The sequence below is a fragment of the Lissotriton vulgaris genome, chromosome 9 (genome assembly GCF_964263255.1).
Source record: "Lissotriton vulgaris chromosome 9, aLisVul1.2, whole genome shotgun sequence".
In the NCBI taxonomy this organism is placed as follows: domain Eukaryota; kingdom Metazoa; phylum Chordata; class Amphibia; order Caudata; family Salamandridae; genus Lissotriton; species Lissotriton vulgaris.
Window position 1 is genome coordinate 1,155,861,838 of NC_141697.1, and position 21,498 is coordinate 1,155,883,335.

Here is a 21,498-nt window from a genome sequence, read left to right on the forward strand (position 1 = left end):
AGTATCTGAATTAAGCAGACCACTCATACCCAGTCCAAAGATCAGGGCTTGATCCATCACCGTTTTTTAGCTCACTGCACCATCCCAGCTCAGAACCTGGCTACATGCAAATTAGTCTGTCCCTGGCCCAGTGCATCATGGGAACAGGGCAGACCATCCATACATCCATCCTTCATCCATCCACTCTTTCATTCTTACATCCATACATCCATTCTTAATCCGTCCACCCTTTCATCCTTACATCCATACATCCATCCTTCATCCATCCACCCTTTCATCCTTGCATCCATACATCCATCCTTTACCCATCCATCCATCATTCATCCACCCACCTTTTCACACATCCATCCATCCATCATTCATCCATGCAACCTTTTATCCATCCATACATCCATCCTTCATCCATCCACCCTTTCATCCATCCTTCATCCATCCACCTTTTCATCCTTCCATCCAAACATTCATTCTTCATCCATCCACCCTTTCATCCTTCCATCCATACATCTATCCTTCATCCATCCACCCGTTCATCAATCCATCCATCCTTCATCCACCCACCCTTTCATCCATCCACCCATCATTCATCCACCCACCTTTTCACACATCCATCCATCATTCATCCATGCAACCTTTTATCCATCCATCCACCCTTTCATCCTTCCATCCATACATCCATCCTTCATCCATCCACCCTTTCATCCATCCATCCATCCTTAATCCACACAACCTTTCATCCATCCATCCATCCACCCATCATTCATCCACCCACCTTTTCACACATCCATCCATCCATCATGATCCATGCAACCTTTTATCCATCCAAACATCCATCCTTCATCCATCTACCCTTTCATCCTTCCATCCATACATACATCCTTCATCTATCCACCCTTTCATCCATCCATTCACCAATCATTCATCCACCCACCTTTTCACACATCCATCCATCCATCATTCATCCATGCAACCTTTTATCCATCCATACATCCATCCTTCATCCATCCACCCTTTCATCCTTACATCCATACATTCATCCTTCATCCATCCACCCTTTCATCCATTCATCCACCCACCTTTTCTGTGCCTTTCTCATGGCGGGTAGCGGGGGGGGGGGGTTGTCAGTATCTCTCTGCTTCTTTTTCCTTCGTCTTCCTCTCTCATGGGAGGGCATCTCTGTGCCTCCCTGCTGAGGGCTGGGGTTGGGGGTGGCAGACCGGTTGTAACAACATCTCACTATGAAGAACATACTCTCAGGCACATTTCTCCCGCACAGGCGCCAGGTATGAGGGTTCGTGCTTTGTGCTTTACAGGCGGGACCCACAGCTCCAGGCGCGCAACGTTCATGGAACTCAAAGGGCTACACTACAGCCTCCTCCCCCAGCCACCCTCCCCTGCCCCCCAGCTCTCTCCCCCTCATGTATGTGAGCCCGGCTGAAACACCTTCAGGGGCACACACAAAGCCGCACCGTACCCGAGTACTTCACAGGTCTTTAAAAGACCTTTTACTTGTTAATGAGGCTTTGTTCTTTTTCATCCCTCGGTGTGAATTAGTCCTCTGCCGTGAGCACCTTCAATCAGCCCGACGCCACTAAGGCAAAATGACAATCTGCGACCCCCTTCCCAGGACTCCACGACCCCCCTGGGGGTCGCGCCCCACAGATTGAAGACCCCTGGTCTAGGGTAACCCCTGGGCCGGGTGCAGTGTAAGTAAAAGGCAGGACATATACTGAGGTGTGTGTTGTGTTCTGACTGCTGAAAGGCCATCCCGCCCATAGGACAGAATGGTGGTGGCTAGGGTTGTGTTTGTTAATCTAGTTTCCTATAAGTTTAAAATGGAGAAGTGAAGTTTAGTATGTATGAACTCACAGTGTCATAACACATCTTTCTATGAAAGTGGTTTTGTCACTGTGTGTTCAGAAACCACTCTTTTAGAAAGTGGCTGAGTTTTGTGCTCTAAGCATTTCTCTGTGTATCTGCTAAATGTGGATTGACTGTCTGGATCTGAAAGTTGAGAGGAGCTGGACGAGATCTTGACCCAGAGAGGGGTTGAGATGGCACCAGGCTGCCCTACATCTGGAGAGTAGGGGGAGGAGAAGCCCAGGAGGTGAAAAGGCCTGGGCTGGTGATATAAACCAATTGACCCATCTCCTGCTGAGCGATTAAGGATCCAGACCCCCATTATCAAAGGGAGAAAGGTGACACTGGGAGAGAGACACCCAGAACTGATTTAGGGAGAGGTCAGGGACCCCTGAGCACAACGAACTTCAAAGCCATTAAGCGGTATAACTAAGAGAGCTGAAATCCTTGAACGTTGGAATAAAACAGAAATGGATTGAGACTGAAAAGGCTTGGACCCATTTCGTGGTCAAGAGGAACCTCTGCTAAGGACGGAGCAACTGAAGAGACTGCTGGGGAAGGACCAACCCTTGCTTTGTGATCTTGGGCTGGTCTGCAGTTTGCTGTTCAAACCAAGTAAGATGCTGTTGGGACTGTGCTTGGTGCGCGGGGTCCCCCTGCTTGAGAACAACTGTGCTTTGTGCTGTGCCTTGTAACCCCAAGGGCGCGAGGTGAGCTGGCTCCCTGTTTGAAAAGTTTTCGTGGAAGTTTCAAGTGACGGAGTGAATGTGTGTTGTGGCAGCTTGAGTCCCTCAGAAGGTGTGCCCTGTGAACTAGACACATGGTTGAGAAGTGAGACTCGGACGCGCTGGGTGCGTGTTGTGGTTCACAGGAGGTGTTAATGAAGAGCGCCGGGTCAAGTTGTGCACTGAAGCTGAAGTGAGTCTCGGACACGCTGGGAGCATGTTGTGGTGCAATGCAGGTGTTAGTGAAGAGCGCCTGGTCAGCGTGTGCACCGAAGCTGATGTGAGAATCGGATGTGCAGGGTGAGTGTCGTGGTGCACCATAGGCGCCGGTGAGGAGTGCCTGGTCAGCATGTGCATCAGCGGTGTAGTGAGTCTCGGATGCATTGGGTGTGTGTTGTGGTGCACAAGAGGCGTTGGCGAGGAGCGCCTTGTCAATGAATTACTACGGAAGTGGAGTGAGTCTCAGACACGTAGCGTGTGTGTCGGAGTGCACCGGTAGGCATTGGTGGAGAGCGCCTGGTCCTCGAGTGCACCAAAGCTGAAGAGAGGCTCGGACACTGTGAGCGTGTCGAGGTGCGGCCGAAGGCGTTGGTGAGGAGCACCTGGAGATCGGGGCACCGGAGTTGGAGTAAGTCTCAGTAAAGCAGTGTGCGTGCTTTGGTGCAACCTGGGACTGTGGAGGAGATCTGCTGATCATTGTGTGCACCAGAAGAAAGTTAGTCTCTGCAACGTGGTGTGCGTGTCTTGGTTCCAACTGAGACCACAGGAAGGAGTGCCTGGTGAGCGTGCACTCAGAGTCGACGTGGAGCACCATCATCGTTGTGTGTGGAGACCCGGAGGGTGTGGTGGTGAACGTGCACTCGAAGTAAAGTAATCTCGGGGCGGAGGGTACGTGTGCCCTGCGGCTACCTGAGACCTTCCTAACAGTCGTGGCGTGGACCGGCAGCCCCCTAGGAGCTGAGCTGCCAGGCCAAGTAGCTGAAACCCATTGATAAAGTTCTACATGGAAGCCCCAGTACGCAGAAGGAGGAGATGAGAGTGGGGTCACGCCTACAGGTAACATGTATCACAACCTGGGCGGAGTGCGGGCTCAGAGAGACACTCTCTCAGCCTCTCAGTTCTACCGACGTTGTGAGCCTGTGCTTCGGCTCAGAGAGTGGGCCCGTACTCACGAAAGGAGTAGCAGTACTGGGGCCAGAGTAAAGAGCTTTACTTTAAGTCATCGTTGAACCAGGTGGGGGACTACTGTTATAGAAGAGGCTGATTGTTGTAATACACATTGCCAATATTGCTGCTAACGAACTGCTGGACTGTCTTATAATGCCTGACATTATTTTTGCGTAACGAAGTACACAATTGTAGCGCTACACATTGCATTATTTATCCCTTGCCAAGTACAGGATTGTAGGGGCCCGCATTGCATTATATCGTCATTGCAAAGTACATGATTGTGGTTATGCCTTGCATTATTGCTTAATTGCAAAGTACATGATTGCAAAAAATTTGATTGAGGTGTGACGCATTGCATTATTCCTTCATTGTGCAGAACATGATTGTAGAGGTACCCAATGCATCATGTCTCCCATTGCAAGGTACCGGAGTGTATCATTACGCATTGTATTATTTATCCTTTGCCCAGCACAGGATTTTATTGTTACACAGTGTATTATTGTTTGTTCATTGCAACATGTGTAATTCTAGCATTGCAACCAGCATAGCATTTTGAAAGCGGTGGTTGGGATTTGACCCTATCAGCCAGCTGCAACAAATATTACCATTTATTATATGTTGGCTTTGGTATTGTGTGGTCTGATCTTATATCTTTTTATATAAAGTTTATAATTGTTTAATCAAACTCATGTTGAGTCGATTTGTGGTGTCACCAGTGGGTTGCTGTGGGTGTGGTTGCACATACTGTACACCCATGCCTTGGAGATAGGCCAGGCTGCTCGTACCAAGCTCCTAAGGGGGTGAGCAGGGCTATCTCAAACGGTGTCCTTACTTGGCCTAACGTTGAGTGGGGAGTCCTGGGTCTCGCACTTGGTGACAGTGGTGTGGGACGGGGACTCCGGCTTCCAACACTATCTATCTTCTGCTACTGTTTAGCTTAAAAGAATCAGTAAATTATGTTTGATGTTGAAAATAATGGCCCTGATGCCCTTTATCCTAATATAAATGAAGAATTACTAAAGAGATGTGCAATTACCTGCATGAAACGTTGCAACAAGTCATGCCTAACAAGAGGTCCTTAAACTCTGATGAGGATTGTGACTTGGAAACTGCCTCAGGGGGAGATTCTGAATGTATTAAGACAGGGGGAAGAAGACCATGAGCATATTGGGAGGCCCAAGCACATCAATTCATACCGTAGGTCTGAGCACCTCAATGCATAATGGAGGTCTAAGCACATCAAACAGATCAGGAGGTCAAAGCCCCTCAAAAGTCTTGAGTGTCCTATGTGGCACAACTCATAAATGTGTCCGAAGCGGCAGACATATCTTGAGGGCTCAGAGTACAGCAAAAGATACTGCCATGGAAGATGAAGTGCATCAGACTGAATAACTACTCAATTAATATATCCTTGTACTGGTTCAGGATGATATGGACATTAAAGGCCTTTTCATAGAGGAGGAATGTCCATCATCCTCTAGTGGGATAATGAGGGATCCCATTGGTCAGGAGATTTTTCCCCACATAACTTCAGGCATCCAAGAAGTGCCGAAAATGTATTGGAAGCTGGATAAGAATTCCCATAGAAAAAGAGGAGCGTAACATCTTGAGAGCCAAGTGCTCTAGATTAGTGATCCAAGAGAAAGTTTTCCTAACACTGAACCTGGATCCTGAACTTATCACCTTTTTCTTCAATTGGGTGAGAGACCCCAGAAAAGGAATGGAAAGATCCCTTTAGGCCTGCCAAGATTGCCGTTTTGGACACTTTTAAGAGTTGCCTCCATGACATCCTAGGACCTCTAGCTAGACTAATCGACATCGCAGAGAAGGCCCCTACTAATGTTACCCCAGTAGATAATAATAAACTTAGGATCTGCAGCCAGGGAGCATTTATTCTCCTAGGAAATGCCAATGCAGGGCTGGAGGCCAAATAGCATTTGTCTGTCCTGAGCAAGTTCAACCCAAAATTTGGAGATATGGCAGATAAAGAACCCTCCAAAAACCCCAAAGGCCTCCTTTACCAAGAGGATATGTTTAAAACAGTAGGAAAACATGTGGCTATGTTCACAGCCTTGGACAAAGCAAAGACAAATATGAGAAGGGTTTTTAACCCTAGTGTTTTTGGTTGGGCAGAAGAAAGAGCCCTTCTACCGCCCGAGGTACTCAAAGGCCCAACTTCAGGAAAAGGGGTTTCGATAGAGGTTACCAGCCAGTCACCCCACAGTCCTTCTACCCATATTGGGCATGAACCACTCATACCAGAGGCTTCAGATCCCATGGACAAGGATCTAATTTTCAGACTGAGTACGAACATTTCACATGTTTATTTTTTTCTCAGTAAAATTGAGGGTTGGACTCAAGCTCTTTTCCCACATTTGGAAATGAATTACACAAGACCCTTGGTCCTGGAAACCATTTAGGGCTTCAAAATAAATTTTGCAGGGGTCCCGGTCCAATCTTCTCTCCCAAGAGAATTGAAATTGACCTAAGAGCAACAGAAGGTGGTATAAGAAGATGTGTAATCATAGAGGTTTTGTAAGGACACCCATCCTTTTGGAGAAAAAAGGCAAAGAATGGAGACCAGTTATAAATCTCAGGGACCTGAACAGATTTCTAGTCTACAGGCATTTCAAGATGGAAGGACTCCATCTTTTGAGAGACAATCTACTAGAAATAGAATGGCTTATGTTGGACCTGAAGGATGCCTACTTCTCCATTCCCATGGTCATGGAGTCTCAAGTTACCATAAGGAATCACCAGCTTTTTTTAAGTTTCAGGCACTTCCCTTCGGGGGGGATACGGTTAATTGTTTTTCTAGATGATATCCTCAAAATGTCCTAATATCATTCTCCAATTTTAAAGGAACTGGAATTGGCGGGAAATCTTCTTTAGTGTCTGAGTTTCATAATAAACAAGGAGTCCATTTTGGTTCCTTCTAAGTTCCTAGAATTTGTGGTATTCATGATAGACACAATAAAGGCCCTTCTTCTTTTGCCAAGGAAGAAAATTACCAAGATTCGTAAGGAGATACGTTTTTTGGTCAGACCAAACTCTATACTCTTGAGAGAGCTAGCCAGGCTCCTAGGTCTCCATTCCTCTTCTGTTCAAGCATATTTCCAGGGCTGTTACATTCTCGAGCTCTACAGAGGGTGAAAGCGAGAGCTGTAAGACAAAGATCATGTTATGGGGAAAGGGTGATCCCAGATCAGGATGCTAGATTAGAATTGGACTGGTGGTTTGAGAACACGGATGCCTGGCATGGCAGGCCAATCTTTGGGAGTTCCCCATAATTTATACTAGAATCGGATTCAAGCCTTCATGGTTATGGTGCATGCCTGACCAACCAGGACACAGGAGATTAATGGTCTAATATATGGAGAGGTACAACCACATAAATTATCTGGAGTTGACAGCAGATTTCTATGCTCCAATGAGCTTCAAGTACTCTTTGCAGGGCAGAACTGTTGTTAAAAAAGGACAATATGTCTGCAGTGGCAAACATAAATTGGTTAGTGGGTACAAAATCCTCAGGCTTGTCGAGTTTGGCCAAAAGAATTTGGATGTCCTGTCTAGAACACAAGATCAGCTTAAGAGCAGAGTACTTACTGGGGAAACACAGTAATGTAGCAGATTGCAGTTTCAAAGTTCTTGAAAGACTACGGTGACTGGCAGCTGAACGAGAGCCAATTCAGGAGTCTGTGTCACCTATGGGGTCCTTTGGAGGTGGATCTCTTTGCAATCAGGTTGACATTTAAAGTGGAAGTACTTCAGCTGGGTGCTACACCTGGTTGCTCAGGCAGTCAATCTGTTCCTGCAACCCTGAGAGGGAGCCCAAACTGATGCCAAAGCAATGGGTTGATGCATGTACACCCATGCTCAACCCTGGAACACCTCTGACTCAGAGTAACGCAATGCAGTCATTTGCACTGTGTTGTGTTACTCTAGATTTATCAAGCCAAACAAAGGCCACGCAAGTTGGCCTTACATGGCCTTATAAATCTTGCTTAGAAGTTGCATCGTCATTGCGCCCTATCCCATGTTGCATGGGTGACTCAACTGCTTGATAAATCTGTCCCTTAGTCTCTGAAATAGAAGGCAAAAATCCTAAGAGGGTCAAGGCAGCAGGTTGTGGCGAGAAAGGTTCTATGAAGCTGGATAGTCGTCTGACAAGGTCCTGGTGAAGAAACTGACTTTTAAAGGGAATGTTGTGAGTAAGAAGAAATGAAAATTGGCACCCAAGAAATATCCCTTGCTGGCTGAATACTTTTAGCCTTCATCTGGTGCCGATTTCTACATTCTGACTGTTTTGGAGCTCAAATTCATCCAGGGGGTCAAGGCTGAAAGCAGTACCTAAACAGGGCTCCACAATGCGAGATACCCTCTAGCCACTTTGCAATTTAAATAGATTTACGCACAAGAAAACGCAGCTCAGAATGGGAACAAAACGGAATCTTTGGCTCCAGGCAACACACTTTGACAGACTGACTTGGCAGGTGGGTCCAAGTCCTTTGAAGGACTTTGGAGCCAAAGGTTTTCTAAGTCCTAAGTTTCTCAGGATGTTAGGAGGTATACACTTTGACACAGCCAACAGTTTCAGGACCTCAGGAAGGTGATTCAACAAAATATTAAGAAAAAAATGGTCTGGACAAAATATTGCGTCAAGAACATCAAGGACAAAAATATCTTGAAGGTACGTTTCTATGGGAAAGCAACTTTTTACTATATTTAAATCCACATGTACGTACCTTGAAGATAAATATCTTAAAGGTACGTATAGTTCCTGTCTCTGAGTTGTAGAAGTCACCATAGTTCAATCATGCCATTTTCTGAGATTAGTTCATCTAAAATAATCCAGTCTTTATCATGCCTGAAGTTCGGTTTCCCAGACCGGTCAAGGATAGGATCAGTGATGACATTCTAGTCACCTCCAAGGAGGACTCTGGTCCTTCCAAAGGAAATGAGCAGTCTGCCCAGCTTGGAGAGGAAATATGATATGTCAGCCACTGGTTTGTAAACCGAGCCTATATTTAAAAATGTTTTGTGCATGCTGGGTTTAGAAAGGGTGGGCAGAACTTACGGAGTTACACGCCGCATTCTGCAAAGTTACCAAAAAACTCAGCGACATTCTACAGAGTTCTGCGACATTCCGCTGAGTTCCGTGAGCAGCAGTATTCAGTACATCATTCTGGTTGCGCTGATTTATGGCCTCTTGGGGCTTGCCCTGCACTGTACAGTCAGCCCAAATGGCATCATGGGCACTGCTTCTTTCTGCCCTTCGAGCAGCAAGCTTTCTCAACTCGAGTGGCAGCTTTCTCAGTGGGAGTGGTTGTGACATGTATTGACTGCCAGTGTTGAGAAATCCCACCGTAAAGTGTTCTAGTGCTCAATTTTTTAATTTGACAACTTGCCAGTGGCAAGCCTTGTGCGAGATAAAACTCTGCCATGCGGTGGTTGGCAGAGTTTTTCCAGAACTCCATATCCAAGCGCCGAGTGGGCAAAACTGGAAGCTCTGCAGGAGGAACAGAGTTTACCTCCCACCCATAGAGGTTAGGAAATATATAGCACCTTTTGGTCTGCAACATCCTACCTGGGAGCTACTTGTGTAGTTCTATCACAATGCCTCTCTTCCTGTGTGGTGCTGAGGCATCATTTGCAAGGGGCCTAAGATGGGTAAAATGAATGTGAACAAATTTGCATACCTAGTTTCTACGTAGCTTTGTCCCTTCTAAAGGGACCAGGCGCATCTCCTGTAACAGGGCAATGTTTGGGCATTGGCATTCCAGAAAAGTGATTATTTTCATATGCTTAATGTAAGGGGTCAAGTCATTGAGAACCAACACCATCAGCTTGGGCACATTTGGTTTCAGCATGAAGGTGGAGTGTCCCCTGGAAACTGATATTTCATATGTAAAGGTGTGGAGAGGTTGTTACCACTTTCCATGTTTTCTCTGCCTCCCTCTCTTTCTATGTTTCAGTAGTGCTTATTCTTTATCTACTCAGAAAAAGGGGTGGTGATGAACAGAGTGTCTGAATTGAGCAGACCACTCTTACCCAGTCCAAAGATCAGGGCTTGATCCATCACCGTTATTTATCTCACTGCCCCATCCCAGCTCAGAACCTGGCTATATGCAAATCAGTCTGTCCCTGGCCCAGTGCATCATGGGAACAGGGCAGACTAAACTACCAAGCCAATTCTTCACCAGAAAGGAAACAAGCTACCGGGGACCGGTTTCTGGCATTTCAGCCGTCTTCGGCCCGGCTTGCTTGAATCCTGATGGAGCAGTGAGAAAGGGACTCATGTCTGAGTATACCCTGCCACACCTATAGTGGCCAAAATCGATTCAGAAAAAGGGGGTGGTGATGAACAGAGTGTCTGAATTGAGCAGACCACTCTTACCCAGTCCAAAGATCAGGGCTTGATCCATCACCGTTATTTATCTCACTGCCCCATCCCAGCTCAGAACCTGGCTATATGCAAATCAGTCTGTCCCTGGCCCAGTGCATCATGGGAACAGGGCAGACTAAACTACCAAGCCAATTCTTCACCAGAAAGGAAACAAGCTACCGGGGACCGGTTTCTGGCATTTCAGCCGTCTTCGGCCCGGCTTGCTTGAATCCTGATGGAGCAGTGAGAAAGGGACTCATGTCTGAGTATACCCTGCCACACCTATAGCGGCCAAAATCGATTCAGAAAAAGGGGTGGTGATGAACAGAGTGTCTGAATTGAGCAGACCACTCTTACCCAGTCCAAAGATCAGGGCTTGATCCATCACCGTTATTTATCTCACTGCCCCATCCCAGCTCAGAACCTGGCTATATGCAAATCAGTCTGTCCCTGGCCCAGTGCATCATGGGAACAGGGCAGACTAAACTACCAAGCCAATTCTTCACCAGAAAGGAAACAAGCTACCGGGGACCGGTTTCTGGCATTTCAGCCGTCTTCGGCCCGGCTTGCTTGAATCCTGATGGAGCAGTGAGAAAGGGACTCATGTCTGAGTATACCCTGCCACACCTATAGTGGCCAAAATCGATTCAGAAAAAGGGGTGGTGATGAACAGAGTGTCTGAATTGAGCAGACCACTCTTACCCAGTCCAAGACGGCTGTAATGCCAGAAACCGGTCCCCGGGAGCTTGTTTCCTTCCCAGTGTAAGAATTGGCTTTTGTAGTTTGGTTTGCCCTGTTCCCATCATGCACTGGGACAGGAACAGACTAATTTGCATACAGCCAGGTTCTGAAACTGGGATGGTGCAGTGAGCTAAAAAACGGTGTTGGATCTAGCCCTGATCTCTTGACTGGGTGAGAGCTTTCTGCTTAATTCAGAGACTCTGTCCCTCATCACCCCTTGTTGTAAATATTTTTGTCCACCCTAAGCGTGGAAGGGTATTCTCAGATGTGAGACCCTTGCTCATTGCACCATCAGGATTCAAGCAAACCGGGCCGAAGACGGCTGTAATGCCAGAAACCGGTCCCCGGGAGCTTGTTTCCTTCCCAGTGTAAGAATTGGCTTTTGTAGTTTGGTTTGCCCTGTTCCCATCATGCACTGGGACAGGAACAGACTAATTTGCATACAGCCAGGTTTTGAAACTGGGATGGTGCAGTGAGCTAAAAAACGGTGTTGGATCTAGCCCTGATCTCTTGACTGGGTGAGAGCTTTCTGCTTAATTCAGAGACTCTGTCCCTCACCACCCCGTGTTGTAAATATTTTTGTCCACCCTAAGCGTGGAAGGGTATTCTCAGATGTGAGACCCTTGCTCATTGCACCATCAGGATTCAAGCAAACCGGGCCGAAGACGGCTGTAATGCCAGAAACCGGTCCCCGGGAGCTTGTTTCCTTCCCAGTGTAAGAATTGGCTTTTGTAGTTTGGTTTGCCCTGTTCCCATCATGCACTGGGACAGGAACAGACTAATTTGCATACAGCCAGGTTCTGAAACTGGGATGGTGCAGTGAGCTAAAAAACGGTGTTGGATCTAGCCCTGATCTCTTGACTGGGTGAGAGCTTTCTGCTTAATTCAGAGACTCTGTCCCTCACCACCCCTTGTTGTAAATATTTTTGTCCACCCTAAGCGTGGAAGGGTATTCTCAGATGTAAGACCCTTGCTCATTGCACCAGCAGGATTCAAGCAAACCGGGCCGAAGATGGCTGTAATGCCAGAAACCGGTCCCCGGGAGCTTGTTTCCTTCCCAGTGTAAGAATTGGCTTTTGTAGTTTGGTTTGCCCTGTTCCCATCATGCACTGGGACAGGAACAGACTAATTTGCATACAGCCAGGTTCTGAAACTGGGATGGTGCAGTGAGCTAAAAAACGGTGTTGGATCTAGCCCTGATCTCTTGACTGGGTGAGAGCTTTCTGCTTAATTCAGAGACTCTGTCCCTCACCACCCCTTGTTGTAAATATTTTTGTCCACCCTAAGCGTGGAAGGGTATTCTCAGATGTGAGACCCTTGCTCATTGCACCATCAGGATTCAAGCAAACCGGGCCGAAGACGGCTGTAATGCCAGAAACCGGTCCCCGGGAGCTTGTTTCCTTCCCAGTGTAAGAATTGGCTTTTGTAGTTTGGTTTGCCCTGTTCCCATCATGCACTGGGACAGGAACAGACTAATTTGCATACAGCCAGGTTCTGAAACTGGGATGGTGCAGTGAGCTAAAAAACTGTGTTGGATCTAGCCCTGATCTCTTGACTGGGTGAGAGCTTTCTGCTTAATTCAGAGACTCTGTCCCTCACCACCCCTTGTTGTAAATATTTTTGTCCACCCTAAGCGTGGAAGGGTATTCTCAGATGTGAGACCCTTGCTCATTGCACCATCAGGATTCAAGCAAACCGGGCCGAAGACGGCTGTAATGCCAGAAACCGGTCCCCGGGAGCTTGTTTCCTTCCCAGTGTAAGAATTGGCTTTTGTAGTTTGGTTTGCCCTGTTCCCATCATGCACTGGGACAGGAACAGACTAATTTGCATACAGCCAGGTTCTGAAACTGGGATGGTGCAGTGAGCTAAAAAACGGTGTTGGATCTAGCCCTGATGTCTTGACTGGGTGAGAGCTTTCTGCTTAATTCAGAGACTCTGTCCCTCACCACCCCTTGTTGTAAATATTCTTTATCTACTACCTCTTACTGATTAGTCTCTAGTGAATCAGGTGAGAGAGGAGGTAGGATGTAAGACAATCTCATACCTGCAGTGGGTGCTTGGCTTTATGGACCATTTTTGATTCAGGCCCGAGAGAATGCCTATGCACGTCACTCCAACTCCTGTTTATTATATTCCCCGCTGACTGCCTTCTTGAATCCAATTCCCACCTGCGGCTGGAGACGCTACCATGATCCCTTCATGCAGCATTCTGCTGCTTTCTACTTAAGGCTGAGGTTCAAGCTGTAGGGAAAAAGAACTTCGACTCCCACAGCCGGAGCCACTGCAGACCTGAAGAGCAGCAAGCCGCTGCTAAAACTGCTTCTCAGCGGCCGGAGCCGCGTTCGGATTAGAACACAACCATCGCTGCTTAACGGCTCACACGTGAAAGCAGCCGAGAGCAGAGAGGAAAGCAGCTACCGCTGCTCTTGCAGAAACTTACACGTCCGAAGCCGCGAAAGACTTTTCCAGCCAGCCAGAGTGCCAAAACACTTCACCATTAGTGTGACATTGATATTATCCAGTAGCAATCGAGTAACACTCTCCATTCTATTGGATTCTGGAGCGATGGGAAACTTCTGGGACAATAAATTAGCCTTGTCCTTAGGAGTCGTGTGCATCCAAAAGGAAGAGCCCGAAACAGTCAGAGCCGTAGATGGGACCGCATTGTCCTCCGACCTCATTACAAAACATACAGCGCCTTTAACCTTGGTTTTTGACAATGGACATTCAGAAGAAGTCACCTTTGATCTCATCAACACTCCAGCGACCCTTGGCTCTTGGGTAGGTTGCTTCCCCACCGCTGCACTTCTGCCTTGTCCTGCACGCCGCTTCCAGCTTTGCCTGACTCTCCCGATCAGCGCTTTTACTCCTTACTGCGATTCCGGCGTGATCGCCGCCGTCTACCCTTGCCCCTGCTTGCTTCTGTACCCCGTGTGCCTGCCAGCCTCCCCTTCTCTCTTGTACCCCGTTGAGTGAGTGAGTGACCTATTTTATTTTATTTTGCTTTCACCTTGTGCTTTTTCGCCTTTTTGCTCGGATCATCGCGATCCTCTGTGGGCTCCCCAGCCCCATTTTTCCCTCCGCTGCCTCCCGTGCGCCCTGCACCCCTGCTTCCATTGGCTTCCTTCCCTCCCACCTTCCAGCTGACCGCTCCTCCACTCCCACCCTCTTGTGGCGGCCGCTGCACGGCCGCGCCGCTGGCAAAGGCAAGCCCGTCTGCGCCTGTCCGTGCCTGGACCGCGCCCAGCCCCAGAACCCCTGGCCCCCACCGCACCCTAAGCAACTGAAAAGGTACGACTCCGTCTCCCTCAACGCCCTCAAAGCCGGACGAACAGCCACCTGCTACCAGGCCACACCAAAGCGTACCCATGGACCCTTCACCTGCCAAACCTGCAAATACACATGCCTTCGAACCTGCAGAAAACCCAACGGCCCTCGCAACAACAACATCAACCACCTCAAGTGCATCCTCCTCAACACACGCTCCGTCCACAAGCACACCGTCTAACTGTGGGACCTCCTGGACACAACAGCACCAGACGTCGCCTTCATCACGGAAACCTGGATGAACGCCTCCTCGGCCCCAGACATCGCCATAGCCATCACCGACGGCTACAAGATCGCCTGGAAGGACTGAGTCAACCAAACCGGAGGAGGAATCACCATCATCAACAGGATCACCATCAACATCACGACCACCACCGAAGACACACCCGTCGCCGCCGAACACATACACTTCCAGATCCACACCGACCCCAAGAACACCCTCAGAGGAACACTCATCTACAGAGCCCCGGGCCCACGCGTGCAATTCAGCGAAACCATCGCCGACTTCATCAGCACGCACGCCCTAGCCTCACCAGAATACATCCTCCTCGGGGACCTTAACTTCCACCTGGAGAAAATCAACGACTGCAACACCACCACCCTGCTCGACAACCTCACCAACCTCGGACTCAAGCAACTGGTGAGCACCCCCACCCACATCACTGGCCACACACTCTACCCCATCTTCTCTGCCAGCAACCACCTCTCCTTCAGCCTCTCTTCCGGACTACACTGGACCAATTACAGATGCGTTAATTTCACCTTCAAAGGTGAGACTCAACACCATCGCACACAACAAACCCCCACAGATTCTGGAGCAAAATCACCACAGACCAGCTCCTCTCATCACTGAACCAGAACTTACCAGCCAACACCACCAACGTCAACAACGCAGCCCACAACCTCACACAGTGGATCTCCAACTGTGCCGACAACCTCGCTCCTCTTAAGAACCCCCCAGGTGGGACTAGCAACAGGAAAACCCCATGGTTCACGGAAACCCTCAAAGAAACTAAGAAATCCTGCTGAGCCCTTGAAAAAACGGCGCAGTGAACGAACCACAGAAAACATGACAGCCCTCAAAATCGCCACCCGAAAACACCACCAGCTGATCCGCTCCACCAAAAGGACATCATTCAAAGACTGACTAGACAACATCAACCACAACAGTAATGAACTCTTCAAGATCGTTAAAGAGCTCTCCAACCCCAGCGCCAGCTCCAACGACGTCACAAGAACTCTGCAACTCCCTCGCCACCTTCTTCCACCGTAAGATTGCGGATATACATGGCAGCTTCGGACCCCAGACCCCGCCGCCTACCACCGAACCAGCAGCCCCCACCACCACCCTCAGCTCCTGGACCCCTATCAGCTCCGAAGAAACCATAAGCATCATGAACTCCATCCACTCCGGCTCCCCCTCGGACCCATGCCCCCATCACATCTTCAACAAAGCCGACACCATCATCGCACCCCATCTCCGGAACATCATCAAAAGCTCGTTCGCATCCGCCACCTTCCCCGAGAGCTGGAATCACGCAGAAATCAATGTCCTCCTGAAAAAACCCACGGCAGACCCCAAGGAACTGAAGAACTTTCCCCCATCTCTCTTCTTCCCTTCCCTGCCAAGGTCATCGAAAAGACCATCAACAAACAGCTGACCGCTTTTCTCAAGGCCAACAAATCGCTCGATCCTTCCCAGTCTGGTTTTCCAGCCAACCACAGCACAGAAATCGCCCTCATCGCAGTCACCGACGACATCAGGACCCTGATGGGCAACAGAGAAACAACCGCCCTTATCCTCCTGGACCTCTCGGCAGCCTTCGCACCCTAGTAACCCGCCTCTGCACCACTGGAATCCTAGGAAAAGCCCGGGACTGGATTATCTCGTTCATCTCCAACAGAACCAGAGAGTCCACCTTCCCCCCTTCGGCTCAGAACCCACCAAGATCATCTGCGGCGTACCCCAAGGGTCCTCGCTCAGCCCAACCCTCTACAACATCTACATGAGCCCCCTCACCGCCATCGCACGCAAACACCACATCAACATCATCTCCTACGCCGATGACACCGAGCTGATACTCTCCCTCACCAAAGGCCCAGCCACCGCCAAAACCAACCTACAGGAAGGAATGAAAGAGGTTGCAGAATGGATGAAGCTCAGCTGCCTTAAACTGAACTCAGAGAAGACGGAGGTCCTCATCCTCGGACAATCCCCATCCGCCTGGAATTACTCCTGTTGGCCCACGGCGCTGGGCACCGCACCGACCCCCTCGGATCACGCACGCAACCTCGGGTTCATCCTGGACCCCCTCCTCACGATGACCAAGCAAGTCAACGCCGTCTCATCATCATGCTTCAACACCCTACCCATGCTTCATAAGATCTTCCGGTGGATCCCCGCCGAAACCAGAACGACGGTTACCCATGCCCTCATCACAAGCCGACTGGACTACGGAAATACCCTATAAGCAGGAACCATCGCCAAACTGCAGAAATGACTACAACGCATACAGAACGCCTCCGCACGCCTCATACTCGACATTCCTCGCCACAGCTATATATCCACCCACCTGAAACTCCTGTACTGGCTCCCCATCAACAAGAGGATCACCTTCAGGCTCACAAAGCACTCCACGACATGGGCCCTGACTACCTCAATAGCCGCCTCTCGTTCTACACGCCCACCTGTCAGCTCCGCTCTGCCAGCCTCGCCCTCGTCCCAAGGATCCACAGACCCACCGCCAGAGGAAGATCGTTCTCCCACCTGGCGGCTAAAGCATGGAACTCCCTCCCCGCACACCTCAGAACTACCCAGGACCATCTCGCCTTCAGGAAACGCCTCAAGACCTGGCTCTTCGAGCAACAGTAATTCCCCCCCCCTCTCTTCAGCGCCTTGAGACCCTGATGGGTGAGTAGTGCGCTCTATAAATGAACTGATTGATTGATTGATTCATGGGGTAGGTACCGTGGTTGCAAAAACACAACCCCAAGATAGATTGGGTACGGAGAACAGTGACTTTGGATTCTAATTTCTGCATTCAGCACTGCTACCAAGAAGCCATTGAATGGGCTTCTCCTCTGGTGTGTGCCTCTTGTAGCGTCCAAAGTTTTGATCTTCTTCCTAGTTGTTATGAACAATATACCGATGTGTTTGATGAGGTAAAAGCCACGGCATTGCCACCTCATCGTGATTTTGATTGTTGCATTGATTTGGAATCTTGAGGCATATTACCGTGCAGTCGCACCTATGCTCTGTCTGAGCCAGAGACCTCCTATCTAAAAGAGTATCTGGACAAAATGTTGGAATGTGGCTTTATTAGACATTCCTCCTCACCTGTTTCTTCACACTTATTTTTCATATCGAAGCGTGAAGGAGGTCTTCGTGCCTGTATTGACTACAGGTCGCTTAACAAAATTATCATAAAAAACAAATACCCATTACCCCTAATACCGGTATTGTTAGATCAAATCAAAGACGCCACTGTATTCATCAAAATTGACTTGGGAGGAGCGTACCACCTCATTAGAGTACGTGCCAGTGACAAGTGGAAAACAGCGTTCAGGACCAAATTCGGATTGTTCGAATACTGTGTAATGCTATTCGGGCTATGCAAGGCCCCTGCAGCATTCCAGTTTTTTATTAATGAGATTTTTCGGGATTTTCTGGACCGTTTTGTGATAGTCTCTATAGACGACATATTGATCTTTTCAAAAAACCATAAAGAACACAGGGAACATGTCAAACAAGTGCTGCATAGGTTAAGAGAACATCAGCTTTTCCTGAAACTCGAGAAATGTACGTTTCATGCTGATACAGTAGATTTTTTGGGGGTTGTGATTTCTGCATACGGAATAAAAATGGATCAAAAAAAAATAGAGGTGATTTTATCTTGGCCTACCACTACTAGCGTCAAAGACATCCAGTCATTACTGCGTTTTGCAAATTTCTACTGGAGGTTTATTACACATTTTTCAGATATTGTAATACCCATAACAAGGCTGGTTAAGAAAGGAGTACCATTTATTTGGTCTCAGGAAGCAAGGAAAGCTTTTGATACTTTAAAGAGGGCATTTTCTGCGGCACTTGTCCTCATTCATCCTGATCCAGGTCTTCCTTATTTTGTAGAGGTGGATGCTTCTCAATGCGCCGTAGGAGGGGTTTCGTCCCAAAGAGATTTGAACGGACAGATGCATCCTATTGCCTTCTTTTCTAATAAACTACTGCCAGCTGAACAAAATTACACAGTGGCAGAGCGAGAACTCCTGGCAATACGGAAAGCATTTCAAGAATGGAGGCATTACCTCTGGGGGGGCCAGACATCCCATTACAATATATTCTGATCACAAGAACTTAGAATTCTTTCATACAGCTAGAGCATATACCCCTAGACAAATGCGTTGGGTTTCTTTCTTTAATGAGTTCGATTTTGTGATTACTTATAGGCCAGCAGCAAAACAAGTAAAAGCCGATGCCCTATCATGTCTATGTGTCACGCACCCTCATAAAAGAACGGACCCTAAATTTGAAGCTTTCATTCCCCCTGGTAGAATCCTAGGGTATGTCTCGTTTGATCGGTTTTGTAAGGACGTAGAACAGAAATTAAACAATATTGATGTATCCCCCTGGCTAGAACAACCTGAGTACCACATGACAAAAGGACTGCTTTATCATGGGGAACAGTTGTATGTTCCAGAAATGTTGAGAGAGCAGATATTACAACGGGTACATTCCTCTGCGTTAGTGAGTCATCTTAGCGTTACAAAGACCCATGATATATGTAACAGATGGTTTTGGTGGGACACAATGGCAAAAGACGTACAAAGTTATGTGTCCTCTTGTCCAGTATGTGCTACCCAGAAAACCCTTGTGCTACCCCGGAGGTGTTATTACATCCTCTTCCAGTTCCCTCACATACAACGAGTATAGATTTTATCACCAACCTCCCCCCACAGGAAGGATATATGACAATACTTGTCATAGTGGACTCCTTTACCAAAACAGCACATTTTGTGCCCCTATTCAAAGTACCAACTGCTAGTGAGTTAGTGGCTATTTTCATACATAACGTGATTCATGTACACGGAATTCCTTCAGTTATAGTGTCGGACGGGGGTCCTCAATTTGTATCTAAATTTTGGCACGAAATAGGCTCCGCTCTACAAATGGACCTCTGTCTGTCCTCAGCGTATCATCCACAAACTGATGGACAGACGGAGAGGGTAAACCAGACCATGGAACAGTATTTACGATGTTTATTGGCTACTTTAACCAGTAACTGGGTTAAAGCATTACCTATTGCATAGTTTGAGTATAACAACAGTGTGCACTCTGCCTTGGGGATGTCCCCCTTCTATTGCTCCATGGGTTTTCATCCTAGAACTGTGCCTTTACAACCTACGCTTAAGGTTCCGTCAGAAGATACTTTGTCTACTAATTTAAAAGGAATATGGAAGACTGCATGTTCTCAGTTATGGTTGACCAAAGACAAAATGAAAAAAATAGCCAATAAGCATCGGTGTCCTGCACCTGAGTAGGTCATAGGAGATAGAGTATGGCTACCTTGAAAGAAATTGAGATTACCAGGCCCAAAAAAGTAACAGCCTCGTTATGTAGGCCCATTCAAGATAAAACAAATCATCAATCCTGTAGCCATGAAATTAGCATTACCGGACGAGTATCGTATCCATCCTGACAACAAACAAACAAAAAGAAAAACACAAATTCAGAATCAGAAGGGGAGGGAGGAAACAAAAAACAAGTAGTGCAAACAAGATTGCAAAGCAAGACACAGTTGAGGAAGTAGAAAATGATATTAGCAATGATTGTGTTTCAAACCAATTGCATGTTGTCAATTTGTCGGACAGAGTCCTCTCTAATGAAGAAAATGCTGCATTACAAAAAGGTCTTAACTTTTGTGTAACCAATACTTGCAATTTTGTTGATCTACATGTTGATCTGTATAAATTTGTAAGGAAATTGATATTACAATTTTTTTGGGAGCATCAATCTGTTGTACACGATGTCCTGTATACTGAAACGAATCCATCAACAATGTCTATTAATGATTTACATGCTACGCATCTATTATCCACCTTGGATGGGGAAAATGATAGTATTGAGATCACAGATACAGCTAACATGTTAGATATAATTGAGGATGTTAGCAATGACAGTGGTTTAAGATTGAAGTCCAAATTTGTACCCATCAGACCCCAGGACACTTTCATTGATTACTTCTATATGAAGGTTACACAACAGTTACACCAATTAGAAGATAACCATGGTTTAAAATCACATTGTAAACACACTTACAACATGTCTAGAAAGGACAGAGACATCATCAATGCATTACAGGAGGACAATAACTTGGTCATTCAAGAAGCTGATAAAGGTGGGAATATTGTTATTATGAACTAGTCCGATTATTTGAATGAAATAGATAGACAACTAGGAAACACAAATTGCTATATGAAATTGACTGAAATCCTATCAAAAAAATAGAGCAAAATATCAACTCATGCCGAGAAGATTGGCATGAATCATGCTTATTGTCTGACACTGAATACAAATATTTACAGGCACGAGATTCTCGATTTCCGTGCATTTATGTACTTCCCAAAATTCACAAGGGGGGGAAGGTTTCCCCCCCGGAAGACCTATAATATCAGGGAATGGAGGGCCCACAGAACACCTTGCAGAATATGTGGACAAATACTTACAGCCTTTTGTCAAAAACTTACCAGCCTACCTGAAGGATAGTGGTGATGTTCTCTGTAAGTTAGAGGACTTCTCTTGGGATAGTCCGGATCTATTATTTGTCACACTTGATGTGGAAGGCTTATATACGTGTATTAAAACTGACTGTGGCCTGAGAGCTTTAAAACACTTTCTTTACAAACGGAATGCCAACAATCTGGGACACACGCTCATGCTACTCGAGATGGCTCGCATGATCCTGGACCTGAATGCTTTTTTGCATGATGGTACATGGTTCCTGCAGAAGTGGTGGACAGCAATGGGATCCAGGTTTGCTCCGTCTTATGCAAACCTTTTCATGGGCTTGTATGAGGCGGAGCATGCCTGGGGGCCAGGCTCCAGACAATGGAATGATAACATAATTTTTTATGGAAGGTACATCGATGACATTCTAATGATTTGGAATGGAAGTATCCTCGACCTAACTAGCTACTTTGAATACTTAAACAACAACCAATTCAATGTGAGGCTGACCATGAACTATTCTGAAAGACAAATTGATTTTCTGGATTTAAGACTGTATATAAAAGATA